We start from the raw sequence: 23,785 nt of genomic DNA on the forward strand, positions 1-23,785 counted from the left end.
CAGGTCGCGCCGACTTACGACAACTCTGGGCTTTCTTCAGTTCACGCACAAATCTTTCGCCTTTTACTAAAGATTTCCGTGGAGAAGGCCAAAACGATGAGTATATAGACGATTTTTCTACTGTCTCGCTTCGGCGGGACGATCACTAGTTTAAATGAAAAAACGTGCAGGAGGCCATACGCGGGCCTATCTCTCATCTCGCTCACAGAGACTTGGTAAGCACGGTCCACTCAATGGCTTTCCAAATGCAAAGAGTGAAGGCCGCAGACGGCAGGGGTTGAGCCAAGGGCCTTTCGGCCGTATCCCGCTCACAAGTTTTTTTTTTTTTTTAGCAGAATAATACATACGAGCTAATCAAAATCGGCTCGAGGAAAGAAATAAAGTTCAGAGACAACCAAAGGAGTCGAACTGCAGTAGAAACAAACTAGATGTAACGCAAGCCACTAGTACGACGTATTGCCTACAGGGACCACACTCTCCGAGACAGCGAACGCAACTTCCTAGTGATTCACGCGAACGCACTGAACTAGGTGATGTAGATCAGAAAAGTGAAAGTCCTTGTGTCAAGTCTACACCTCACGATGCAGCACCTTTTAAGCGTCCTCTACGAACGGACACACTGGCAAGCGGCACACCACAAGCAAAGGTTAAGTCGGCTCGAAGGCACAACAGGTCGCGCCGACTTACGACAACTCTGGGCTTTCTTCAGTTCACGATCAAATCTTTCGCCTTTTACTAAAGATTTCCGTGGAGAAGGCCAAAACGATGAGTATAGAGACAATTTTTCTACTGTCTCCCTTCGGCGGGACGATCACTAGTCTAAATGAAAAAACGTGCAGGAGGCCATACGCTTGCCTATCTCTCATCTCGCTCACAGAGACTTGGTAAGCACGGTCCACTCAATGGCTTTCCAAATGCGGAGTCGAACTGCAGTAGAAACAAACTAGATGTAACGCAAGCCACTAGTACGACGTATTGCCTACAGGGACCACACTCTCCGAGACAGCGAACGCAACTTCCTAGTGGTTCACGCGAACGCCCTGAACTAGGTGCTCAATAGCAGTAATTTCTATTTTAATGACAACCCTAGCGCGTCTGTGTACAAATGTGTTAATTACTTTACTGGTTCCTCCGTGCAATTTCATGGCTCTGCTGCATCCAGAGGAATTGCTGTATGTTAGCGACAGCTGGCAAGAATGTAAAAATAACGATGGCTATAAAATTGTTGACAATGATTTATACGAGAAATTTTTCAGGGGCTGACAACGATTCATTGGATATTTGAATGAAAAACACGAATGCGAGTATTAAATGTTTTTATAGGTAGCATGTCACAAGCCATGTTACGAAACTGACTTTAATTGGGAACAAATTTGTTAATTTTTAGAAAGGGCATGCCACTGGGTAGTTGTTCCACTTTAGTAGACCTGTTCTGAAATAAGATTAACAACACATCGATCACGATGGGACTCGAACCCACAATCTTCCGATTCGAAGTCGGACGCCTTATCCATTAGGCCACGCGATCATATCAACGTGCGCGTTACGCAACAAAATCTGGTTGGCATCAAACAAAGCTCAATAGCAGTAATTTCTATGTTAATGACAACCCTAGCGCGTCTGTGTACAAATGTGTTAATTACTTTACTGGTTCCTCCGTGCAATTTCATGGCTCTGCTGCATCCAGAGGAATTGCTGTATGTTAGCGACAGCTGGCAAGAATGTAAAAATAACGATGGCTATAAAATTGTTGACAATGATTTATACGAGAAATTTTTCAGGGGCTGACAACGATTCATTGGATATTTGAATGAAAAACACGAATGCGAGTATTAAATGTTTTTATAGGTAGCATGTCACAAGCCATGTTACGAAACTGACTTTAATTGGGAACAAATTTGTTAATTTTTAGAAAGGGCATGCCACTGGGTAGTTGTTCCACTTTAGTAGACCTGTTCTGAAATAAGATTAACAACACATCGATCACGATGGGACTCGAACCCACAATCTTCCGATTCGAAGTCGGACGCCTTATCCATTAGGCCACGCGATCATATCAACGTGCGCGTTACGCAACAAAATCTGGTTGGCATCAAACAAAGCTCAATAGCAGTAATTTCTATGTTAATGACAACCCTAGCGCGTCTGTGCACAAATGCTTTAATTAATTGACTGGTTCCTCCAGGTAATTTCAAAGCCATGCCGCAGCCAGAGGAAATGCTGTATATTAGCGATGGCTGGCAAGAATGCACAAACTAACGATGGCTGTAAAATGGTTGACATTGAATTTTACGAGGAATATATCAAGGGCTGACAATGATTCATTGTAAATTTGATTAGAGAAACAAGAATGCCAGTGTTAAATGTACTTATTAGTAGCATGTCGCAAGCCATGTTACGAATTCACTTTTATTGGGAACAGATTTGTCGGTGTTCAGGAATCGCATGCCAATGGGAAGTTTCTCCACTTTAGTAGACTTGTTCTCAACTAAGATTAACAGCACATCGATCACGATGGGACTCGAACCCACAATCTTCCGATTCGAAGTCGGACGCCTTATCCATTAGGCCACGCGATCATGTCAATGTACGCGTTACGCAACAACATCTGGTTGGCATCAAACAAAGTTCAATGCCAGTAATTTCTATGTTAATGGCAACCCTAGCGCGTCTGTGTACAAATGTTTTAATTAATTGACTGGTTCCTCCGTGTAATTTCAAAGCTATGCCGCAGCCAGAGGAAATGCTGTATATTAGCGACGGCTGGCAAGAATGCACAAACTAACGATGGATGTAAAATGGTTCACGATGCAGCACCTTTTAAGCGTCCTCTACGAACGGACACACTGGCAAGCGGCACACCACAAGCAAAGGTTAAGTCGGCTCGAAGGCACAACAGGTCGCGCCGACTTACGACAACTCTGGGCTTTCTTCAGTTCACGATCAAATCTTTCGCCTTTTACTAAAGATTTCCGTGGAGAAGGCCAAAACGATGAGTATAGAGACAATTTTTCTACTGTCTCCCTTCGGCGGGACGATCACTAGTCTAAATGAAAAAACGTGCAGGAGGCCATACGCTTGCCTATCTCTCATCTCGCTCACAGAGACTTGGTAAGCACGGTCCACTCAATGGCTTTCCAAATGCGGAGTCGAACTGCAGTAGAAACAAACTAGATGTAACGCAAGCCACTAGTACGACGTATTGCCTACAGGGACCACACTCTCCGAGACAGCGAACGCAACTTCCTAGTGGTTCACGCGAACGCCCTGAACTAGGTGCTCAATAGCAGTAATTTCTATTTTAATGACAACCCTAGCGCGTCTGTGTACAAATGTGTTAATTACTTTACTGGTTCCTCCGTGCAATTTCATGGCTCTGCTGCATCCAGAGGAATTGCTGTATGTTAGCGACAGCTGGCAAGAATGTAAAAATAACGATGGCTATAAAATTGTTGACAATGATTTATACGAGAAATTTTTCAGGGGCTGACAACGATTCATTGGATATTTGAATGAAAAACACGAATGCGAGTATTAAATGTTTTTATAGGTAGCATGTCACAAGCCATGTTACGAAACTGACTTTAATTGGGAACAAATTTGTTAATTTTTAGAAAGGGCATGCCACTGGGTAGTTGTTCCACTTTAGTAGACCTGTTCTGAAATAAGATTAACAACACATCGATCACGATGGGACTCGAACCCACAATCTTCCGATTCGAAGTCGGACGCCTTATCCATTAGGCCACGCGATCATATCAACGTGCGCGTTACGCAACAAAATCTGGTTGGCATCAAACAAAGCTCAATAGCAGTAATTTCTATGTTAATGACAACCCTAGCGCGTCTGTGTACAAATGTGTTAATTACTTTACTGGTTCCTCCGTGCAATTTCATGGCTCTGCTGCATCCAGAGGAATTGCTGTATGTTAGCGACAGCTGGCAAGAATGTAAAAATAACGATGGCTATAAAATTGTTGACAATGATTTATACGAGAAATTTTTCAGGGGCTGACAACGATTCATTGGATATTTGAATGAAAAACACGAATGCGAGTATTAAATGTTTTTATAGGTAGCATGTCACAAGCCATGTTACGAAACTGACTTTAATTGGGAACAAATTTGTTAATTTTTAGAAAGGGCATGCCACTGGGTAGTTGTTCCACTTTAGTAGACCTGTTCTGAAATAAGATTAACAACACATCGATCACGATGGGACTCGAACCCACAATCTTCCGATTCGAAGTCGGACGCCTTATCCATTAGGCCACGCGATCATATCAACGTGCGCGTTACGCAACAAAATCTGGTTGGCATCAAACAAAGCTCAATAGCAGTAATTTCTATGTTAATGACAACCCTAGCGCGTCTGTGCACAAATGCTTTAATTAATTGACTGGTTCCTCCAGGTAATTTCAAAGCCATGCCGCAGCCAGAGGAAATGCTGTATATTAGCGATGGCTGGCAAGAATGCACAAACTAACGATGGCTGTAAAATGGTTGACATTGAATTTTACGAGGAATATATCAAGGGCTGACAATGATTCATTGTAAATTTGATTAGAGAAACAAGAATGCCAGTGTTAAATGTACTTATTAGTAGCATGTCGCAAGCCATGTTACGAACTCACTTTTATTGGGAACAGATTTGTCAGTGTTCAGGAATCGCATGCCAATGGGAAGTTTCTCCACTTTAGTAGACTTGTTCTCAACTAAGATTAACAGCACATCGATCACGATGGGACTCGAACCCACAATCTTCCGATTCGAAGTCGGACGCCTTATCCATTAGGCCACGCGATCATGTCAATGTACGCGTTACGCAACAACATCTGGTTGGCATCAAACAAAGTTCAATGCCAGTAATTTCTATGTTAATGGCAACCCTAGCGCGTCTGTGTACAAATGTTTTAATTAATTGACTGGTTCCTCCGTGTAATTTCAAAGCTATGCCGCAGCCAGAGGAAATGCTGTATATTAGCGACGGCTGGCAAGAATGCACAAACTAACGATGGATGTAAAAAGGTTGACAACGAATTTTACGAGGAATATACCAAGGGCTGACAATGATTCATTGAAAATTTGATTAGAGAAAGAAGAATGCCAGAGTTAAATGTACCTATTAGTAGCATGTCGCAAGCCATGCTACAAAATTCACTTTTATTGGGAACAGATTTGTCGGTTTTCAGGAATCGCATGCCACTGGGTAGTTTCTCCACTTTAGTAGACTTGTTCTCAACTAAGATTAACAACACATCGATCACGATGGGACTCGAACCCACAATCTTCCGATTCGAATTCGGACGCCTAATCCATTAGGCCACGCGATCATATCAACGTGCGCGTTACGCAACAAAATCTGGTTGGCATCAAACAAAGCTCAATAGCAGTAATTTCTATGTTAATGACAACCCTAGCGCGTCTGTGCACAAATGCTTTAATTAATTGACTGGTTCCTCCAGGTAATTTCAAAGCCATGCCGCAGCCAGAGGAAATGCTGTATATTAGCGATGGCTGGTAAGAATGCACAAACTAACGATGGCTGTAAAGTGGTTGACAATGAATTTTACGAGGAATATATCAAGGGCTGACAATGATTCATTGTAAATTTGATTAGAGAAACAAGAATGCCAGTGTTAAATGTACTTATTAGTAGCATGTCGCAAGCCATGTTACGAATTCACTTTTATTGGGAACAGATTTGTCAATTTTTAGAAAGCACATGCCACTGGGTAGTTGTTCCACTTTAGTAGACCTGTTCTGAAATAAGTTTAACAACACATCGATCACGATGGGACTCGAACCCACAATCTTCCGATTCGAAGTCGGACGCCTAATCCACTAGGCCACGCGATCATAACAATGTACGCGTTACGCAACAATATCTGGTTGGCATCAAACAAAATTCAATGCCAGTAATTTCTATGTTAATGACAACCCTAGCGCGTCTGTGTACAAATGTTTTAATTAATTGACTGGTTCCTCCGTGTAATTTCAAAGCTATGCCGCAGCCAGAGGAAATGCTGTATATTAGCGACGGCTGGCAAGAATGCACAAACTAACGATGGATGTAAAATGGTTGACAACGAGTTTTACGAGGAATATACCAAGGGCTGACAATGATTCATTGCAAATTTGATTAGAGAAAGAAGAATGCCAGAGTTAAATGTACCTATTAGTAGCATGTCGCAAGCCATGCTACGAAATTCACTTTTATTGGGAACAGATTTGTCGGTTTTCAGGAATCGCATGCCACTGGGTAGTTGTTCCACTTTAGTAGACCTGTTCTGAACTAAGATTAACAACACATCGATCACGATGGGACTCGAACCCACAATCTTCCGATTCGAAGTCGGACGCCTTATCCATTAGGCCACGCGATCATATCAACGTGCGCGTTACGCAACAAAATCTGGTTGGCATCAAACAAAGCTCAATAGCAGTAATTTCTATGTTAATGACAACCCTAGCGCGTCTGTGCACAAATGCTTTAATTAATTGACTGGTTCCTCCAGGTAATTTCAAAGCCATGCCGCAGCCAGAGGAAATGCTGTATATTAGCGATGGCTGGCAAGAATGCACAAACTAACGATGGCTGTAAAATGGTTGACATTGAATTTTACGAGGAATATATCAAGGGCTGACAATGATTCATTGTAAATTTGATTAGAGAAACAAGAATGCCAGTGTTAAATGTACTTATTAGTAGCATGTCGCAAGCCATGTTACGAATTCACTTTTATTGGGAACAGATTTGTCGGTTTTCAGGAATCGCATGCCAATGGGAAGTTTCTCCACTTTAGTAGACTTGTTCTCAACTAAGATTAACAGCACATCGATCACGATGGGACTCGAACCCACAATCTTCCGATTCGAAGTCGGACGCCTTATCCATTAGGCCACGCGATCCTGTCAATGTACGTGTTACGCAACAATATGTGGTTGGCATGAACCAAAATTCAATGCCAGTAATTTCTATGTTAATGACAACCGCAGCGCGTCTGTGTACAAATATGTTAATTAAATGACTGGTACTTCCGTGTAATTTCGTGGCTATGCTGCGGCCAGAGGAATGGCTGTATATTAGCGATGGCTGGTAAGAATGCACAAACTAACGATGGCTGTAAAGTGGTTGACAATGAATTTTACGAGGAATATATCAAGGGCTGACAATGATTCATTGTAAATTTGATTAGAGAAACAAGAATGCCAGTGTTAAATGTACCTATTAGTAGCATGTGGCAGGCCATGTTACGAAATTCACTTTTATTGGGAACAGATTTGTCCATTTTTAGAAATCGCATGCCACTGGGTAGTTGTTCCACTTTAGTAGACCTGTTCTGAACTAAGATTAACAACACATCGATCACGATGGGACTCGAACCCACAATCTTCCAATTCGAAGTCGGACGCCTTATCCATTAGGCCACGCGATCCTGTCAATGTACGCGTTACGCAACAATATGTGGTTGGCATGAAACAAAATTCAATGCCAGTAATTTCTATGTTAATGACAACCGCAGCGCGTCTGTGTACAAATATGTTAATTAAATGACTGGTACTTCAGTGTAATTTCGTGGCTATGCTGCGGCCAGAGGAATGGCTGTATATTAGAGACGGCTGGCAAGAATGCACAAACTAACGATGTCTGTAAAATGGTTGACAATGAATTTTACGAGGAATATATCAAGGGCTGACAATGATTCATTGTAAATTTGATTAGAGAAACAAGAATGCCAGTGTTAAATGTACCTAATAGTAGCATGTCGCAGGCCATGTTACGAAATTCACTTTTATTGGGAACAGATTTGTCAATTTTTAGAAAGCGCATTCAGTTCACGATCAAATCTTTCGCCTTTTACTAAAGATTTCCGTGGAGAAGGCCAAAACGATGAGTATAGAGACAATTTTTCTACTGTCTCCCTTCGGCGGGACGATCACTAGTCTAAATGAAAAAACGTGCAGGAGGCCATACGCTTGCCTATCTCTCATCTCGCTCACAGAGACTTGGTAAGCACGGTCCACTCAATGGCTTTCCAAATGCGGAGTCGAACTGCAGTAGAAACAAACTAGATGTAACGCAAGCCACTAGTACGACGTATTGCCTACAGGGACCACACTCTCCGAACAAAATCTGGTTGGCATCAAACAAAGCTCAATAGCAGTAATTTCTATGTTAATGACAACCCTAGCGCGTCTGTGCACAAATGCTTTAATTAATTGACTGGTTCCTCCAGGTAATTTCAAAGCCATGCCGCAGCCAGAGGAAATGCTGTATATTAGCGATGGCTGGTAAGAATGCACAAACTAACGATGGCTGTAAAGTGGTTGACAATGAATTTTACGAGGAATATATCAAGGGCTGACAATGATTCATTGTAAATTTGATTAGAGAAACAAGAATGCCAGTGTTAAATGTACTTATTAGTAGCATGTCGCAAGCCATGTTACGAATTCACTTTTATTGGGAACAGATTTGTCAATTTTTAGAAAGCACATGCCACTGGGTAGTTGTTCCACTTTAGTAGACCTGTTCTGAAATAAGTTTAACAACACATCGATCACGATGGGACTCGAACCCACAATCTTCCGATTCGAAGTCGGACGCCTAATCCACTAGGCCACGCGATCATAACAATGTACGCGTTACGCAACAATATCTGGTTGGCATCAAACAAAATTCAATGCCAGTAATTTCTATGTTAATGACAACCCTAGCGCGTCTGTGTACAAATGTTTTAATTAATTGACTGGTTCCTCCGTGTAATTTCAAAGCTATGCCGCAGCCAGAGGAAATGCTGTATATTAGCGACGGCTGGCAAGAATGCACAAACTAACGATGGATGTAAAATGGTTGACAACGAGTTTTACGAGGAATATACCAAGGGCTGACAATGATTCATTGCAAATTTGATTAGAGAAAGAAGAATGCCAGAGTTAAATGTACCTATTAGTAGCATGTCGCAAGCCATGCTACGAAATTCACTTTTATTGGGAACAGATTTGTCGGTTTTCAGGAATCGCATGCCACTGGGTAGTTGTTCCACTTTAGTAGACCTGTTCTGAACTAAGATTAACAACACATCGATCACGATGGGACTCGAACCCACAATCTTCCGATTCGAAGTCGGACGCCTTATCCATTAGGCCACGCGATCATATCAACGTGCGCGTTACGCAACAAAATCTGGTTGGCATCAAACAAAGCTCAATAGCAGTAATTTCTATGTTAATGACAACCCTAGCGCGTCTGTGCACAAATGCTTTAATTAATTGACTGGTTCCTCCAGGTAATTTCAAAGCCATGCCGCAGCCAGAGGAAATGCTGTATATTAGCGATGGCTGGCAAGAATGCACAAACTAACGATGGCTGTAAAATGGTTGACATTGAATTTTACGAGGAATATATCAAGGGCTGACAATGATTCATTGTAAATTTGATTAGAGAAACAAGAATGCCAGTGTTAAATGTACTTATTAGTAGCATGTCGCAAGCCATGTTACGAATTCACTTTTATTGGGAACAGATTTGTCGGTTTTCAGGAATCGCATGCCAATGGGAAGTTTCTCCACTTTAGTAGACTTGTTCTCAACTAAGATTAACAGCACATCGATCACGATGGGACTCGAACCCACAATCTTCCGATTCGAAGTCGGACGCCTTATCCATTAGGCCACGCGATCCTGTCAATGTACGTGTTACGCAACAATATGTGGTTGGCATGAACCAAAATTCAATGCCAGTAATTTCTATGTTAATGACAACCGCAGCGCGTCTGTGTACAAATATGTTAATTAAATGACTGGTACTTCCGTGTAATTTCGTGGCTATGCTGCGGCCAGAGGAATGGCTGTATATTAGCGATGGCTGGTAAGAATGCACAAACTAACGATGGCTGTAAAGTGGTTGACAATGAATTTTACGAGGAATATATCAAGGGCTGACAATGATTCATTGTAAATTTGATTAGAGAAACAAGAATGCCAGTGTTAAATGTACCTATTAGTAGCATGTGGCAGGCCATGTTACGAAATTCACTTTTATTGGGAACAGATTTGTCCATTTTTAGAAATCGCATGCCACTGGGTAGTTGTTCCACTTTAGTAGACCTGTTCTGAACTAAGATTAACAACACATCGATCACGATGGGACTCGAACCCACAATCTTCCAATTCGAAGTCGGACGCCTTATCCATTAGGCCACGCGATCCTGTCAATGTACGCGTTACGCAACAATATGTGGTTGGCATGAAACAAAATTCAATGCCAGTAATTTCTATGTTAATGACAACCGCAGCGCGTCTGTGTACAAATATGTTAATTAAATGACTGGTACTTCAGTGTTATTTCGTGGCTATGCTGCGGCCAGAGGAATGGCTGTATATTAGAGACGGCTGGCAAGAATGCACAAACTAACGATGTCTGTAAAATGGTTGACAATGAATTTTACGAGGAATATATCAAGGGCTGACAATGATTCATGGCAAATTTGATTAGAGAAACAAGAATGCGAGTATTAAATGTTTTTATAGGTAGCATGTCACAAGCCATGTTACGAAACTGACTTTAATTGGGAACAAATTTGTTAATTTTTAGAAAGGGCATGCCACTGGGTAGTTGTTCCACTTTAGTAGACCTGTTCTGAAATAAGATTAACAACACATCGATCACGATGGGACTCGAACCCACAATCTTCCGATTCGAATTCGGACGCCTTATCCATTTGGCCACGCGATCATATCAACGTACACGCTACGCAACAAAATTTGGTTAGTATAAAACAAAACTCATTCGTCAATAATTTCTATGTTAATGACAACCCTAGCGCGTCTGTGCACAAATGCTTCAATTAATTGACTGGTTCCTCCAGGTAATTTCAAAGCCATGCCGCAGCCAGAGGAAATGCTGTATATTAGCGATGGCTGGTAAGAATGCACAAATTAACGATGGCTGTAAAGTGGTTGACAATGAATTTTACGAGGAATATATCAAGGGCTGACAATGATTCATTGTAAATTTGATTAGAGAAACAAGAATGCCAGTGTTAAATGTACCTATTAGTAGCATGTCGCAGGCCATGTTACGAAATTCACTTTTATTGGGAACAGATTTGTCAATTTTTAGAAAGCGCATGCCACTGGGTAGTTGTTCCACTTTAGTAGACTTGTTGTCAACTAAGATTAACAACACATCGATCACGATGGGATTCGAACCCACAATCTTCCGATTCGAATTCGGACGCCTTATCCATTTGGCCACGCGATCATATCAACGTACACGTTACGCAACAAAATTTGGTTAGTATAAAACAAAACTCATTCGTCAATAATTTCTATGTTAATGACAACCCTAGCGGGTCTGTGCACAAATGCTTCAATTAATTGACTGGTTCCTTCAGGTAATTTCAAAGCCATGCCGCAGCCAGAGGAAATGCTGTATATTAGCGATGGCTGGTAAGAATGCACAAACTAACGATGGCTGTAAAGTGGTTGACAATGAATTTTACGAGGAATATATCAAGGGCTGACAATGATTCATTGTAAATTTGATTAGAGAAACAAGAATGCCAGTGTTAAATGTACCTAATAGTAGCATGTCGCAGGCCATGTTACGAAATTCACTTTTATTGGGAACAGATTTGTCAATTTTTAGAAAGCGCATGCCACTGGGTAGTTGTTCCACTTTAGTAGACCTGTTCTGAACTAAGATTAACAACACATCGATCACGATGGGCCTCGAACCCACAATCTTCCGATTCGAAGTCGGACGCCTTATCCATTAGGCCACGCGATCATGTCAATGTACGCGTTACGCAACAACATGTGGTTGGCATCAAACAAAATTCAATGCCAGTAATTTCTATGTTAATGACAACCGCAGCGCGTCTGTGTACAAATGTGTTAATTAAATGATTGGTACTTCCGTGTAATTTCGTGGCTATGCTGCAGCCAGAGGAATTGCTGTATATTAGAGACGGCTGGCAAGAATGCACAAACTAACGATGGCTGTAAAATGGTTGACAATGAATTTTACGAGAAATATATCAAGGGCTGACAATGATTCATTGCAAATTTGATTAGAGAAACAAGAATACCAGAGTTAAATGTACCTATTAGTAGCATGTGGCAGGCCATGTTACGAAATTCACTTTTATTGGGAACAGATTTGTCCATTTTTAGAAATCGCATGCCACTGGGTAGTTGTTCCACTTTAGTAGACCTGTTCTGAACTAAGATTAACAACACATCGATCACGATGGGACTCGGACCCACAATCTTCCAATTCGAAGTCGGACGCCTTATCCATTAGGCCACGCGATCCTGTCAATGTACGCGTTATGCAACATTATGTGGTTGGCATGAAACAAAATTCAATGCCAGTAATTTCTATGTTAATGACAACCGCAGCGCGTCTGTGTACAAATGTATTAATTAAATGACTGGTACTTCCGTGTAATTTCGTGGCTATGCTGCGGCCAGAGGAATGGCTGTATATTAGAGACGGCTGGCAAGAATGCACAAACTAACGATGGCTGTAAAATGGTTGACAATGAATTTTACGAGGAATATATCAAGGGCTGACAATGATTCATTGCAAATTTGATTAGAGAAACAAGAATGCCAGAGTTAAATGTACCTATTAGTAGCATGTCGCAAGCCATGTTACGAAATCCACTTTTATTGGGAACAGATTTGTCGGTTTTCAGGAATCGCATGCCACTGGGTAGTTTCTCCACTTTAGTAGACTTGTTCTCAACTAAGATTAACAACACATCGATCACGATGGGACTCGAACCCACAATCTTCCGATTCGAAGTCGGACGCCTTATCCATTTGGCCACGCGATCATATCAACGTACACGTTACGCAACAAAATTTGGTTAGTATAAAACAACACTCATTCGTCAATAATTTCTATGTTAATGACAACCCTAGCGCGTCTGTGCACAAATGCTTCAATTAATTGACTGGTTCCTCCAGGTAATTTCAAAGCCATGCCGCAGCCAGAGGAAATGCTGTATATTAGCGATGGCTGGTAAGAATGCACAAACTAACGATGGCTGTAAAGTGGTTGACAATGGATTTTACGAGGAATATATCCAGGGCTGACAATGATTCATTGTAAATTTGATTAGAGAAACAAGAATGCCAGTGTTAAATGTACCTATTAGTAGCATGTCGCAGGCCATGTTACGAAATTCACTTTTATTGGGAACAGATTTGTCAATTTTTAGAAAGCGCATGCCACTGGGTAGTTGTTCCACTTTAGTAGACCTGTTCTGAACTAAGATTAACAACACATCGATCACGATGGGACTCGGACCCACAATCTTCCAATTCGAAGTCGGACGCCTTATCCATTAGGCCACGCGATCCTGTCAATGTACGCGTTACGCAACATTATGTGGTTGGCATGAAACAAAATTCAATGCCAGTAATTTCTATGTTAATGACAACCACAGCGCGTCTGTGTACAAATGTGTTAATTAAATGACTGGTACTTCCGTGTAATTTCGTGGCTATGCTGCGGCCAGAGGAATGGCTGTATATTAGAGACGGCTGGCAAGAATGCACAAACTAACGATGGCTGTAAAATGGTTGACAATGAATTTTACGAGGAATATATCAAGGGCTGACAATGATTCATTGCAAATTTGATTAGAGAAACAAGAATGCCAGAGTTAAATGTACCTATTAGTAGCATGTCGCAAGCCATGTTACGAAATCCACTTTTATTGGGAACAGATTTGTCGGTTTTCAGGAATCGCATGCCACTGGGTAGTTTCTCCACTTTAGTAGACTTGTTCTCAACTAAGATTAACAACACAACGATCACGATGGGACTCGAACCCACAATCTTCCGATTCGAATTCAGACGCCTTATCCATTTGGCCACGCGATCATATCAACGTACACGTTACGCAACAAAATTTGGTTAGTATAAAACAAAATTCAATGCCAGTAATTTCTATGTTAATGACAACCGCAGCGCGTCTGTGTACAAATGTGTTAATTAAATGACTGGTACTTCCTTAATTTCGTGGCTATGCTGCGGCCAGAGGAATGGCTGTATATTAGAGACGGCTGGCAAGAATGCACAAACTAACGATGGCTGTAAAATGGTTGACAATGAATTTTACGAGGAATATATCAAGGGCTGACAATGATTCATTGCAAATTTGATTAGAGAAACAAGAATGCCAGAGTTAAATGTACCTATTAGTAGCATGTCGCAAGCCATGTTACGAAATCCACTTTTATTGGGAACAGATTTGTCGGTTTTCAGGAATCGCATGCCACTGGGTAGTTTCTCCACTTTAGTAGACTTGTTCTCAACTAAGATTAACAACACATCGATCACGATGGGACTCGAACCCACAATCTTCCGATTCGAATTCAGACGCCTTATCCATTTGGCCACGCGATCATATCAACGTACACGTTACGCAACAATATGTGGTTGGCATCAAACAAAGTTCAATGCCAGTAATTTCTATGTTAATGACAACCGCAGCGCGTCTGTGTACAAATGTGTTAATTAAATGACTGGTACTTCCGTGTAATTTCGTGGCTATGCTGCGGCCAGAGGAATTGCTGTATATTAGAGACGGCTGGCAAGAATGCACAAACTAACGATGGCTGTAAAATGGTTGACAATGAATTTTACGAGGAATATATCAAGGGCTGACAATGATTCATTGCAAATTTGATTAGAGAAACAAGAATACCAGAGTTAGATGTACCTATTAGTAGCAAGTCGCAAGCCATGTTACGAAATTCACTTTCATTGGGAACAGATTTGTCAATTCTTAGAAAGCGCATGCCACTGGGTAGTTGTTCCACTTTAGTAGACTTGTTCCTAACTAAGATTAACAGCACATCAATCACGATGGGACTCGAACCCACAATCTTCCGATTCGAAGTTAGACGCCTTATCCATTAGGCCAGGCGATCATGTCAATCTACGCGTTACGCAACAATATCTGGTTGGCATCAAACAAAGTTCAATGCCAGTAATTTCTATGTTAATGACAACCCTAGCGCGTCTGTGTACAAATGTTTTAATTAATTGACTGGTTCCTCCGTGTAATTTCAAAGCTATGCCGCAGCCAGAGGAAATGCTGTATATTAGCGACGGCTGGCAAGAATGCACAAACTAACGATGGATGTAAAATGGTTGACAACAAATTTTACGAGGAATATACCAAGGGCTGACAATGATTCATTGCAAATTTGATTAGAGAAACAAGAATGCCAGAGTTATATGTACTTATTAGTAGCATTTCGCAAGCCATGCTACGAAATTCACATTTATTGGGAAAAGATTTGTCGGTTTTCAGGAATCGCATGCCACTGGGTAGTTTCTCCACTTTAGTAGACTTGTTCTCAACTAAGATTAACAACAGATCGATCACGATGGGACTCGAACCCACAATCTTCCGATTCGAATTCGGACGCCTTATCCATTAGGCCACGCGATCATATCAACGTACACGTTACGCAACAAAATTTGGTTAGTATAAAACAAAACTCATTCGTCAATAATTTCTATGTTAATGACAACCGTAGCGCGTCTGTGTACAAATGTGTTAATTAATTTACTGGTTCCTCCGTGTAATTTCATGGCTCTGCTGCGGCCAGAGGAGTTGCTGTATGTTAGCGACAGCTGGCATGAATGTAAAACTAACGATGGCTGTAAAATGGTTGACAATGAATTTTACGAGGAATATTTCAAGGGCTGACAACGATTTATTGGATATTTGTAGAGCAAAAACAAGAATGCGAGTATTAAATGTTTTTATAGGTAGCATGTCACAAGCCATGTTACGAAACTGACTTTAATTGGGAACAAATTTGTTAATTTTTAGAAAGGGCATGCCACTGGGTAGTTGTTCCACTTTAGTAGACCTGTTCTGAACTAAGATTAACAATACATCGATCACGATGGGATTCGAACCCACAATCTTCCAATTCGAAGTCGGACGACTTATCCCTTAGGCGACGCGATCATGTCAATGTACGCGTTACGCAACAATATTTGGTTGGCATCAAACAAAATTCAATGCCAGTAATTTCTATGTTAATGACAACCGCAGCGCGTCTGTGTACAAATGTGTTAATTAAATGACTGGTACTTCCGTGTAACTTCGTGGCTATGCTGCGGCCAGAGGAATTGCTGTATATTAGAGACGGCTGGCAAGAATGCACAAACTAACGATGGCTGTAAAATGGTTGACAATGAATTTTACGAGGAATATATCAAGGGCTGACAATGAATCACTGTAAATATGATTAGAGAAACAAAAATGCCAGTATTAAATGTACTTAATAGTAGCATGTCACAATCCATTTTACGAAATCCAGTTTTATTGGGAACAGATTTGTCAACTTTAAAGAAGCGCATGGCGCTGGGAATTCTTTCCACTTTAGTAGACTTGTTCTCAAATAAGATTAACAACACATCGATCACGATGAGACTCGAACCCACAATCTTGCGATTCGAAGTCGGACGCCTTATCCATTAGGCCACGCGATCACATCAACGTACGCGTTATGCAACAATATCTGGTTGGCATCAAACAAAGTTCAATGCCAGTAATTTCTATGTTAATGACAACCGCAGCGCGTCTCTGTACAAATGTGTTAATTAATTGACTGGTACCTCCATGTAATTTCGTGGCTATGCTGCGGCCAGAGGAATTGCTGTATATTAGAGACGGCTGGCAAGAATGCACAAACTAACGATGGCTGTAAAATTGTTGACAATGAATTTTACGAGGAATATTTCAAGGGCTGGCAACGATTCATTGAAATATGATTAGAGAAACGAGAATGCAAGTATTAAATGTTTTTATAGGTAGCATGTCACAAGCCATGTTACGAAATTGACTTTAATTGGGAACAGATTTGTCAATTTTTAGAAAGCGCATGCCACTGGGTAGTTGTTCCACTTTAGTAGACCTTTTCTGAACTAAAATTAACAACACATCAATCACGATGGGATTCGAACCCACAAGCTTCCGATTCGAAGTCGGACGCCTTGTCTATTAGGCCACGCGATCACATCAACGTACGCGTTATGCAACAATATCTGGTTGGCATCAAACAAAGTTCAATGCCAGTAATTTCTATGTTAATGACAACCGCAGCGCGTCTCTGTACAAATGTGTTAATTAATTGACTGGTACCTCCATGTAATTTCGTGGCTATGCTGCGGCCAGAGGAATTGCTGTATGTTAGCGACAGCTGGCAAGAATGTAAAACTAACGATGGCTGTAAAATGGTTGACAATGAATTTTACTTGGAATATTTCAAGGGCTGGCAACGATTCATTGAAATATGATTGGAGAAACAAGAATGCCAGAATTAAATGTTTTTATAGGTAGCATGTCACAAGCCATGTTACGAAATTGACTTTAATTGGGAACAGATTTGTCAATTTTTAGAAAGCGCATGCCACTGGGTAGTTGTTCCACTTTAGTAGACCTGTTCTGAACTAAGAACACATCGATCAGGATGGGACTCGAACCCACAATCTTCCGATTCGAAATCGGACGAACTATACATTAGGGCACGCGATCATAACAACGGACACGTTACCCAACAAAATTTGGTGGGAGTAAAACAAAACTCATTCACCAATAATTTCTATGTTAATGACAACCGTAGCGCGTCTGTGTACAAATGTGTTAATTAAATTACTGGTTCCTCCGTGTAATTTCATGGCTCTGCTGCGGCCAGAGGAGTTGCTGTATGTTAGCGGCAGCTGGCAAGAATGTAAAACTAACGATGGCTGTAAAATGGTTGACAATGATTTATACGAGCAATTTTTCAGGGGCTGACAACGGTTCAATGAATATTTTATTAGAAAAACAAGAATCCCAGGGTTAAATGTACCTATTAGTAACATGTCGCAAGCCATGTTACGAAATCCTCTTTTATTGGGAACAGATTTGTCAATTTTTAGAAATCGCATGCCACTGTGTAGTTGTTCCACTTTAGTAGACCTGTTCTGAACTAAAATTAACAACACATCGATCACGATGAGATTCGAACCCACAATCTTCCAATTCGAAGTCGGACGCCTTATCCCTTAGGCCACGCGATCATGTCAATGCACGCGTTACGCAACAATATTTGGTTGGCATCAAACAAAATTCAATGCCAGTAATTTCTATGTTAATGACAACCGCAGCGCGTCTGTGTACAAATGTGTTAATTAAATGACTGGTACTTCCGTGTAACTTCGTGGCTATGCTGCGGCCAGAGGAATTGCTGTATATTAGAGACGGCTGGCAAGAATGCACAAACTAACGATGGCTGTAAAATGGTTGACAATGAATTTTACGAGGAATATATCAAGGGCTGACAATGATTCACTGTAAATATGATTAGAGAAACAAAAATGCCAGTATTGAATGTACTTAATAGTAGCATGTCACAACCATTTTACGAAATCCAGTTTTATTGGGAACAGATTTGTCAACTTTAAAGAAGCGCGTGGCGCTGGGAATTCTTTCCACTTTAGTAGACTTGTTCTCAAATAAGATTAACAACACATCAATCACGATGGGACTCGAACCCACAATCTTCCGATTCGAAGTTAGACGCCTTATCCATTAGGCCAGGCGATCATGTCAATCTACGCGTTACGCAACAATATCTGGTTGGCATCAAACAAAGTTCAATGCCAGTAATTTCTATGTTAATGACAACCCTAGCGCGTCTGTGTACAAATGTTTTAATTAATTGACTGGTTCCTCCGTGTAATTTCAAAGCTATGCCGCAGCCAGAGGAAATGCTGTATATTAGCGACGGCTGGCAAGAATGCACAAACTAACGATGGATGTAAAATGGTTGACAACAAATTTTACGAGGAATATACCAAGGGCTGACAATGATTCATTGCAAATTTGATTAGAGAAACAAGAATGCCAGAGTTATATGTACTTATTAGTAGCATTTCGCAAGCCATGCTACGAAATTCACATTTATTGGGAAAAGATTTGTCGGTTTTCAGGAATCGCATGCCACTGGGTAGTTTCTCCACTTTAGTAGACTTGTTCTCAACTAAGATTAACAACAGATCGATCACGATGGGACTCGAACCCACAATCTTCCGATTCGAATTCGGACGCCTTATCCATTAGGCCACGCGATCATATCAACGTACACGTTACGCAACAAAATTTGGTTAGTATAAAACAAAACTCATTCGTCAATAATTTCTATGTTAATGACAACCGTAGCGCGTCTGTGTACAAATGTGTTAATTAATTTACTGGTTCCTCCGTGTAATTTCATGGCTCTGCTGCGGCCAGAGGAGTTGCTGTATGTTAGCGACAGCTGGCATGAATGTAAAACTAACGATGGCTGTAAAATGGTTGACAATGAATTTTACGAGGAATATTTCAAGGGCTGACAACGATTTATTGGATATTTGTAGAGCAAAAACAAGAATGCGAGTATTAAATGTTTTTATAGGTAGCATGTCACAAGCCATGTTACGAAACTGACTTTAATTGGGAACAAATTTGTTAATTTTTAGAAAGGGCATGCCACTGGGTAGTTGTTCCACTTTAGTAGACCTGTTCTGAACTAAGATTAACAATACATCGATCACGATGGAATTCGAACCCACAATCTTCCAATTCGAAGTCGGACGACTTATCCCTTAGGCGACGCGATCATGTCAATGTACGCGTTACGCAACAATATTTGGTTGGCATCAAACAAAATTCAATGCCAGTAATTTCTATGTTAATGACAACCGCAGCGCGTCTGTGTACAAATGTGTTAATTAAATGACTGGTACTTCCGTGTAACTTCGTGGCTATGCTGCGGCCAGAGGAATTGCTGTATATTAGAGACGGCTGGCAAGAATGCACAAACTAACGATGGCTGTAAAATGGTTGACAATGAATTTTACGAGGAATATATCAAGGGCTGACAATGAATCACTGTAAATATGATTAGAGAAACAAAAATGCCAGTATTAAATGTACTTAATAGTAGCATGTCACAATCCATTTTACGAAATCCAGTTTTATTGGGAACAGATTTGTCAACTTTAAAGAAGCGCATGGCGCTGGGAATTCTTTCCACTTTAGTAGACTTGTTCTCAAATAAGATTAACAACACATCGATCACGATGAGACTCGAACCCACAATCTTGCGATTCGAAGTCGGACGCCTTATCCATTAGGCCACGCGATCACATCAACGTACGCGTTATGCAACAATATCTGGTTGGCATCAAACAAAGTTCAATGCCAGTAATTTCTATGTTAATGACAACCGCAGCGCGTCTCTGTACAAATGTGTTAATTAATTGACTGGTACCTCCATGTAATTTCGTGGCTATGCTGCGGCCAGAGGAATTGCTGTATATTAGAGACGGCTGGCAAGAATGCACAAACTAACGATGGCTGTAAAATTGTTGACAATGAATTTTACGAGGAATATTTCAAGGGCTGGCAACGATTCATTGAAATATGATTAGAGAAACGAGAATGCAAGTATTAAATGTTTTTATAGGTAGCATGTCACAAGCCATGTTACGAAATTGACTTTAATTGGGAACAGATTTGTCAATTTTTAGAAAGCGCATGCCACTGGGTAGTTGTTCCACTTTAGTAGACCTTTTCTGAACTAAAATTAACAACACATCGATCACGATGGGATTCGAACCCACAAGCTTCCGATTCGAAGTCGGACGCCTTGTCTATTAGGCCACGCGATCACATCAACGTACGCGTTATGCAACAATATCTGGTTGGCATCAAACAAAGTTCAATGCCAGTAATTTCTATGTTAATGACAACCGCAGCGCGTCTCTGTACAAATGTGTTAATTAATTGACTGGTACCTCCATGTAATTTCGTGGCTATGCTGCGGCCAGAGGAATTGCTGTATGTTAGCGACAGCTGGCAAGAATGTAAAACTAACGATGGCTGTAAAATGGTTGACAATGAATTTTACTTGGAATATTTCAAGGGCTGGCAACGATTCATTGAAATATGATTGGAGAAACAAGAATGCCAGAATTAAATGTTTTTATAGGTAGCATGTCACACGCCATGTTACGAAATTGACTTTAATTGGGAACAGATTTGTCAATTTTTAGAAAGCGCATGCCACTGGGTAGTTGTTCCACTTTAGTAGACCTGTTCTGAACTAAGAACACATCGATCAGGATGGGACTCGAACCCACAATCTTCCGATTCGAAATCGGACGAACTATACATTAGGGCACGCGATCATAACAACGGACACGTTACCCAACAAAATTTGGTGGGAGTAAAACAAAACTCATTCACCAATAATTTCTATGTTAATGACAACCGTAGCGCGTCTGTGTACAAATGTGTTAATTAAATTACTGGTTCCTCCGTGTAATTTCATGGCTCTGCTGCGGCCAGAGGAGTTGCTGTATGTTAGCGGCAGCTGGCAAGAATGTAAAACTAACGATGGCTGTAAAATGGTTGACAATGATTTATACGAGCAATTTTTCAGGGGCTGACAACGGTTCAATGAATATTTTATTAGAAAAACAAGAATCCCAGGGTTAAATGTACCTATTAGTAACATGTCGCAAGCCATGTTACGAAATCCTCTTTTATTGGGAACAGATTTGTCAATTTTTAGAAATCGCATGCCACTGTGTAGTTGTTCCACTTTAGTAGACCTGTTCTGAACTAAAATTAACAACACATCGATCACGATGAGATTCGAACCCACAATCTTCCAATTCGAAGTCGGACGCCTTATCCCTTAGGCCACGCGATCATGTCAATGCACGCGTTACGCAACAATATTTGGTTGGCATCAAACAAAATTCGATGCCAGTAATTTCTATGTTAATGACAACCGCAGCGCGTCTGTGTACAAATGTGTTAATTAAATGACTGGTACTTCCGTGTAACTTCGTGGCTATGCTGCGGCCAGAGGAATTGCTGTATATTAGAGACGGCTGGCAAGAATGCACAAACTAACGATGGCTGTAAAATGGTTGACAATGAATTTTACGAGGAATATATCAAGGGCTGACAATGATTCACTGTAAATATGATTAGAGAAACAAAAATGCCAGTATTGAATGTACTTAATAGTAGCATGTCACAACCATTTTACGAAATCCAGTTTTATTGGGAACAGATTTGTCAACTTTAAAGAAGCGCATGGCGCTGGGAATTCTTTCCACTTTAGTAGACTTGTTCTCAAATAAGATTAACAACACATCGATCACGATGAGACTCGAACCCACAATCTTGCGATTCGAAGTCGGACGCCTTATCCATTAGGCCACGCGATCATGTCAATGTACGCGTTATGCAACAATATCTGGTTGACAGCAAACAAAGTTCAATGCCAGTAATTTCTATGTTAATGACAATCCTAGCGCGTCTGTGCACAAATGTTTTAATTAATTGACTGGTTCCTTCAGGTAATTTGAAAGCCATGCCGCAGCCAGAGGAAATGCTGTATATTAGCGATGGCTGGCAAGAATGCACAAACTAACGATGACTGTAAAATGGTTGACAATGATACTTACGAGGAATATATCAAGGGCTGACAATGATTCATTGTAAAATTGATTAGAGAAACAAGAATGCCAGTGTTAAATGTGCCTATTAGCAGCATGTCGCAAGCCATCTTACGAAATTCACTTTTATTGGGAACAGATTTGTTAATTTTTAGAAAGCGCATGCCACTGGGCAGTTGTTCCACTTTAGTAGACCTGTTCTGAACTAAAATTAACAACACATCGATCACGATGGGATTCGAACCCACAATCTTCCGATTCGAAGTCGGACGCCTTATCTATTAGGCCACGCGATCATATCAACGTACGCGTTACGCAACAATGTCTGGTTAGCATAAAACAAAGTTCAATGCCAGTAATCTCTATGTTAATGACAACCGCAGCGCGTCTGTGTACAAATGTGTTAATTAATTGACTGGTACCTCCATGTAATTTCGTGGCTTTGCTGCGGCCAGAGGAATTGCGGTATCTTAGCGATAGGCTGGCAAGAATGCACAAACTAACGATGGCTGTAAAACGGTTGACAATGAATTTTACGAGGAATATTTCAAGGGCTCGCAACGATTCACTGTAAATATGATTAGAGAAACAAGAATGCCAGTATTAAATGTACTTAATAGTAGCATGTCACAAGCCATGTTACGAAATCCAGTTTTATTGGAAACAGATTTGTCAATTTTAAAGAAGCGCGTGGCGCTGGGAATTCTTTCCACTTTAGTAGACTTGTTCTCAACTAAGATTAACAATACGTCGACCACAATGTAACTCGACCCACAATCGTCCGATTCAAAGTCGGACGCCCTATCCATTAGGCCACCCGATCATATCAACGTACACGTTACGCAACAAAATTTGGTTGGAATAAAACAAAACTCATTCGCCGATAATTTCTATGTTAATGACAACGGTAGCGCGTCTGTGTACAAATGTGTTAATTAATTTACTGGTTCCCCTGTGTAATTTCATGGCTCTGCTGCGGCCAGAGGAATTGCTGTATGTTAGCGACAGCTGGCAAGAGTGTGAAACTAACGATGGCTGTAAAATGGTTTACAATGAATTATACGAGGAATTTTTCAGGGGCTGACAACGATTCATTGGATATTCGATTGGAAAAACAAGAGTGCGAGTAATAAATGTTTTTATTGGTAGCATGTCATAAGCCATGTTAGGAAATTCACTTTTATTGGGAACAGATTTGTCAATTTTTAGAAAGCGCATGCCACTGGGTACTTGTTC

The 23,785-nt window shown here is 40.8% G+C and overlaps 30 non-coding genes and 1 pseudogene across 30 annotated transcripts; 4 read left to right on the plus strand and 27 right to left on the minus strand.

Annotated features, from left to right (window-relative positions):
• The first annotated feature begins 20 nt into the window (after positions 1 to 20).
• On the plus strand, positions 21 to 141 carry LOC130619646 (U5 spliceosomal RNA). Its single transcript, XR_008980385.1, has one exon. It is a non-coding gene; the product is annotated as a U5 spliceosomal RNA (small nuclear RNA).
• Positions 142 to 689: 548 nt separating this feature from the next.
• Positions 690 to 811, plus strand: LOC130619669 (U5 spliceosomal RNA). Its single transcript, XR_008980408.1, has one exon. It is a non-coding gene; the product is annotated as a U5 spliceosomal RNA (small nuclear RNA).
• A 644-nt stretch (positions 812 to 1,455) lies between these two features.
• On the minus strand, positions 1,456 to 1,528 carry Trnar-ucg (transfer RNA arginine (anticodon UCG)). The gene has a single exon. It is a non-coding gene; the product is annotated as a tRNA-Arg (tRNA).
• A 452-nt stretch (positions 1,529 to 1,980) lies between these two features.
• Trnar-ucg (transfer RNA arginine (anticodon UCG)) lies at positions 1,981 to 2,053 on the minus strand. Its single transcript has one exon. It is a non-coding gene; the product is annotated as a tRNA-Arg (tRNA).
• A 453-nt stretch (positions 2,054 to 2,506) lies between these two features.
• Trnar-ucg (transfer RNA arginine (anticodon UCG)) lies at positions 2,507 to 2,579 on the minus strand. Its single transcript has one exon. It is a non-coding gene; the product is annotated as a tRNA-Arg (tRNA).
• Positions 2,580 to 2,916: 337 nt separating this feature from the next.
• LOC130619670 (U5 spliceosomal RNA) lies at positions 2,917 to 3,038 on the plus strand. Its single transcript, XR_008980409.1, has one exon. It is a non-coding gene; the product is annotated as a U5 spliceosomal RNA (small nuclear RNA).
• A 644-nt stretch (positions 3,039 to 3,682) lies between these two features.
• Positions 3,683 to 3,755, minus strand: Trnar-ucg (transfer RNA arginine (anticodon UCG)). Its single transcript has one exon. It is a non-coding gene; the product is annotated as a tRNA-Arg (tRNA).
• Positions 3,756 to 4,207: 452 nt separating this feature from the next.
• Trnar-ucg (transfer RNA arginine (anticodon UCG)) lies at positions 4,208 to 4,280 on the minus strand. The gene has a single exon. It is a non-coding gene; the product is annotated as a tRNA-Arg (tRNA).
• A 453-nt stretch (positions 4,281 to 4,733) lies between these two features.
• Positions 4,734 to 4,806, minus strand: Trnar-ucg (transfer RNA arginine (anticodon UCG)). The gene has a single exon. It is a non-coding gene; the product is annotated as a tRNA-Arg (tRNA).
• Positions 4,807 to 5,260: 454 nt separating this feature from the next.
• Trnar-ucg (transfer RNA arginine (anticodon UCG)) lies at positions 5,261 to 5,333 on the minus strand. Its single transcript has one exon. It is a non-coding gene; the product is annotated as a tRNA-Arg (tRNA).
• Positions 5,334 to 5,786: 453 nt separating this feature from the next.
• Trnar-ucg (transfer RNA arginine (anticodon UCG)) lies at positions 5,787 to 5,859 on the minus strand. The gene has a single exon. It is a non-coding gene; the product is annotated as a tRNA-Arg (tRNA).
• Positions 5,860 to 6,313: 454 nt separating this feature from the next.
• Trnar-ucg (transfer RNA arginine (anticodon UCG)) lies at positions 6,314 to 6,386 on the minus strand. The gene has a single exon. It is a non-coding gene; the product is annotated as a tRNA-Arg (tRNA).
• Positions 6,387 to 6,839: 453 nt separating this feature from the next.
• Trnar-ucg (transfer RNA arginine (anticodon UCG)) lies at positions 6,840 to 6,912 on the minus strand. Its single transcript has one exon. It is a non-coding gene; the product is annotated as a tRNA-Arg (tRNA).
• A 454-nt stretch (positions 6,913 to 7,366) lies between these two features.
• Positions 7,367 to 7,439, minus strand: Trnar-ucg (transfer RNA arginine (anticodon UCG)). Its single transcript has one exon. It is a non-coding gene; the product is annotated as a tRNA-Arg (tRNA).
• A 368-nt stretch (positions 7,440 to 7,807) lies between these two features.
• Positions 7,808 to 7,940, plus strand: LOC130619984 (U5 spliceosomal RNA; annotated as a pseudogene).
• A 621-nt stretch (positions 7,941 to 8,561) lies between these two features.
• Positions 8,562 to 8,634, minus strand: Trnar-ucg (transfer RNA arginine (anticodon UCG)). Its single transcript has one exon. It is a non-coding gene; the product is annotated as a tRNA-Arg (tRNA).
• Positions 8,635 to 9,088: 454 nt separating this feature from the next.
• On the minus strand, positions 9,089 to 9,161 carry Trnar-ucg (transfer RNA arginine (anticodon UCG)). The gene has a single exon. It is a non-coding gene; the product is annotated as a tRNA-Arg (tRNA).
• Positions 9,162 to 9,614: 453 nt separating this feature from the next.
• Positions 9,615 to 9,687, minus strand: Trnar-ucg (transfer RNA arginine (anticodon UCG)). The gene has a single exon. It is a non-coding gene; the product is annotated as a tRNA-Arg (tRNA).
• Positions 9,688 to 10,141: 454 nt separating this feature from the next.
• Positions 10,142 to 10,214, minus strand: Trnar-ucg (transfer RNA arginine (anticodon UCG)). The gene has a single exon. It is a non-coding gene; the product is annotated as a tRNA-Arg (tRNA).
• A 454-nt stretch (positions 10,215 to 10,668) lies between these two features.
• On the minus strand, positions 10,669 to 10,741 carry Trnar-ucg (transfer RNA arginine (anticodon UCG)). The gene has a single exon. It is a non-coding gene; the product is annotated as a tRNA-Arg (tRNA).
• Positions 10,742 to 11,196: 455 nt separating this feature from the next.
• Trnar-ucg (transfer RNA arginine (anticodon UCG)) lies at positions 11,197 to 11,269 on the minus strand. The gene has a single exon. It is a non-coding gene; the product is annotated as a tRNA-Arg (tRNA).
• Positions 11,270 to 11,724: 455 nt separating this feature from the next.
• Positions 11,725 to 11,797, minus strand: Trnar-ucg (transfer RNA arginine (anticodon UCG)). The gene has a single exon. It is a non-coding gene; the product is annotated as a tRNA-Arg (tRNA).
• A 454-nt stretch (positions 11,798 to 12,251) lies between these two features.
• Positions 12,252 to 12,324, minus strand: Trnar-ucg (transfer RNA arginine (anticodon UCG)). Its single transcript has one exon. It is a non-coding gene; the product is annotated as a tRNA-Arg (tRNA).
• Positions 12,325 to 12,778: 454 nt separating this feature from the next.
• Positions 12,779 to 12,851, minus strand: Trnar-ucg (transfer RNA arginine (anticodon UCG)). The gene has a single exon. It is a non-coding gene; the product is annotated as a tRNA-Arg (tRNA).
• A 455-nt stretch (positions 12,852 to 13,306) lies between these two features.
• Trnar-ucg (transfer RNA arginine (anticodon UCG)) lies at positions 13,307 to 13,379 on the minus strand. Its single transcript has one exon. It is a non-coding gene; the product is annotated as a tRNA-Arg (tRNA).
• A 454-nt stretch (positions 13,380 to 13,833) lies between these two features.
• Trnar-ucg (transfer RNA arginine (anticodon UCG)) lies at positions 13,834 to 13,906 on the minus strand. The gene has a single exon. It is a non-coding gene; the product is annotated as a tRNA-Arg (tRNA).
• A 452-nt stretch (positions 13,907 to 14,358) lies between these two features.
• Positions 14,359 to 14,431, minus strand: Trnar-ucg (transfer RNA arginine (anticodon UCG)). The gene has a single exon. It is a non-coding gene; the product is annotated as a tRNA-Arg (tRNA).
• Positions 14,432 to 15,412: 981 nt separating this feature from the next.
• Trnar-ucg (transfer RNA arginine (anticodon UCG)) lies at positions 15,413 to 15,485 on the minus strand. Its single transcript has one exon. It is a non-coding gene; the product is annotated as a tRNA-Arg (tRNA).
• Positions 15,486 to 19,092: 3,607 nt separating this feature from the next.
• Trnar-ucg (transfer RNA arginine (anticodon UCG)) lies at positions 19,093 to 19,165 on the minus strand. The gene has a single exon. It is a non-coding gene; the product is annotated as a tRNA-Arg (tRNA).
• A 1,508-nt stretch (positions 19,166 to 20,673) lies between these two features.
• Positions 20,674 to 20,746, minus strand: Trnar-ucg (transfer RNA arginine (anticodon UCG)). The gene has a single exon. It is a non-coding gene; the product is annotated as a tRNA-Arg (tRNA).
• A 2,026-nt stretch (positions 20,747 to 22,772) lies between these two features.
• On the minus strand, positions 22,773 to 22,845 carry Trnar-ucg (transfer RNA arginine (anticodon UCG)). Its single transcript has one exon. It is a non-coding gene; the product is annotated as a tRNA-Arg (tRNA).
• Positions 22,846 to 23,785: the final 940 nt, after the last annotated feature.

The sequence above is a fragment of the Hydractinia symbiolongicarpus genome, chromosome 11, assembly GCF_029227915.1.
Source record: "Hydractinia symbiolongicarpus strain clone_291-10 chromosome 11, HSymV2.1, whole genome shotgun sequence".
NCBI lineage: Eukaryota > Metazoa > Cnidaria > Hydrozoa > Anthoathecata > Hydractiniidae > Hydractinia > Hydractinia symbiolongicarpus.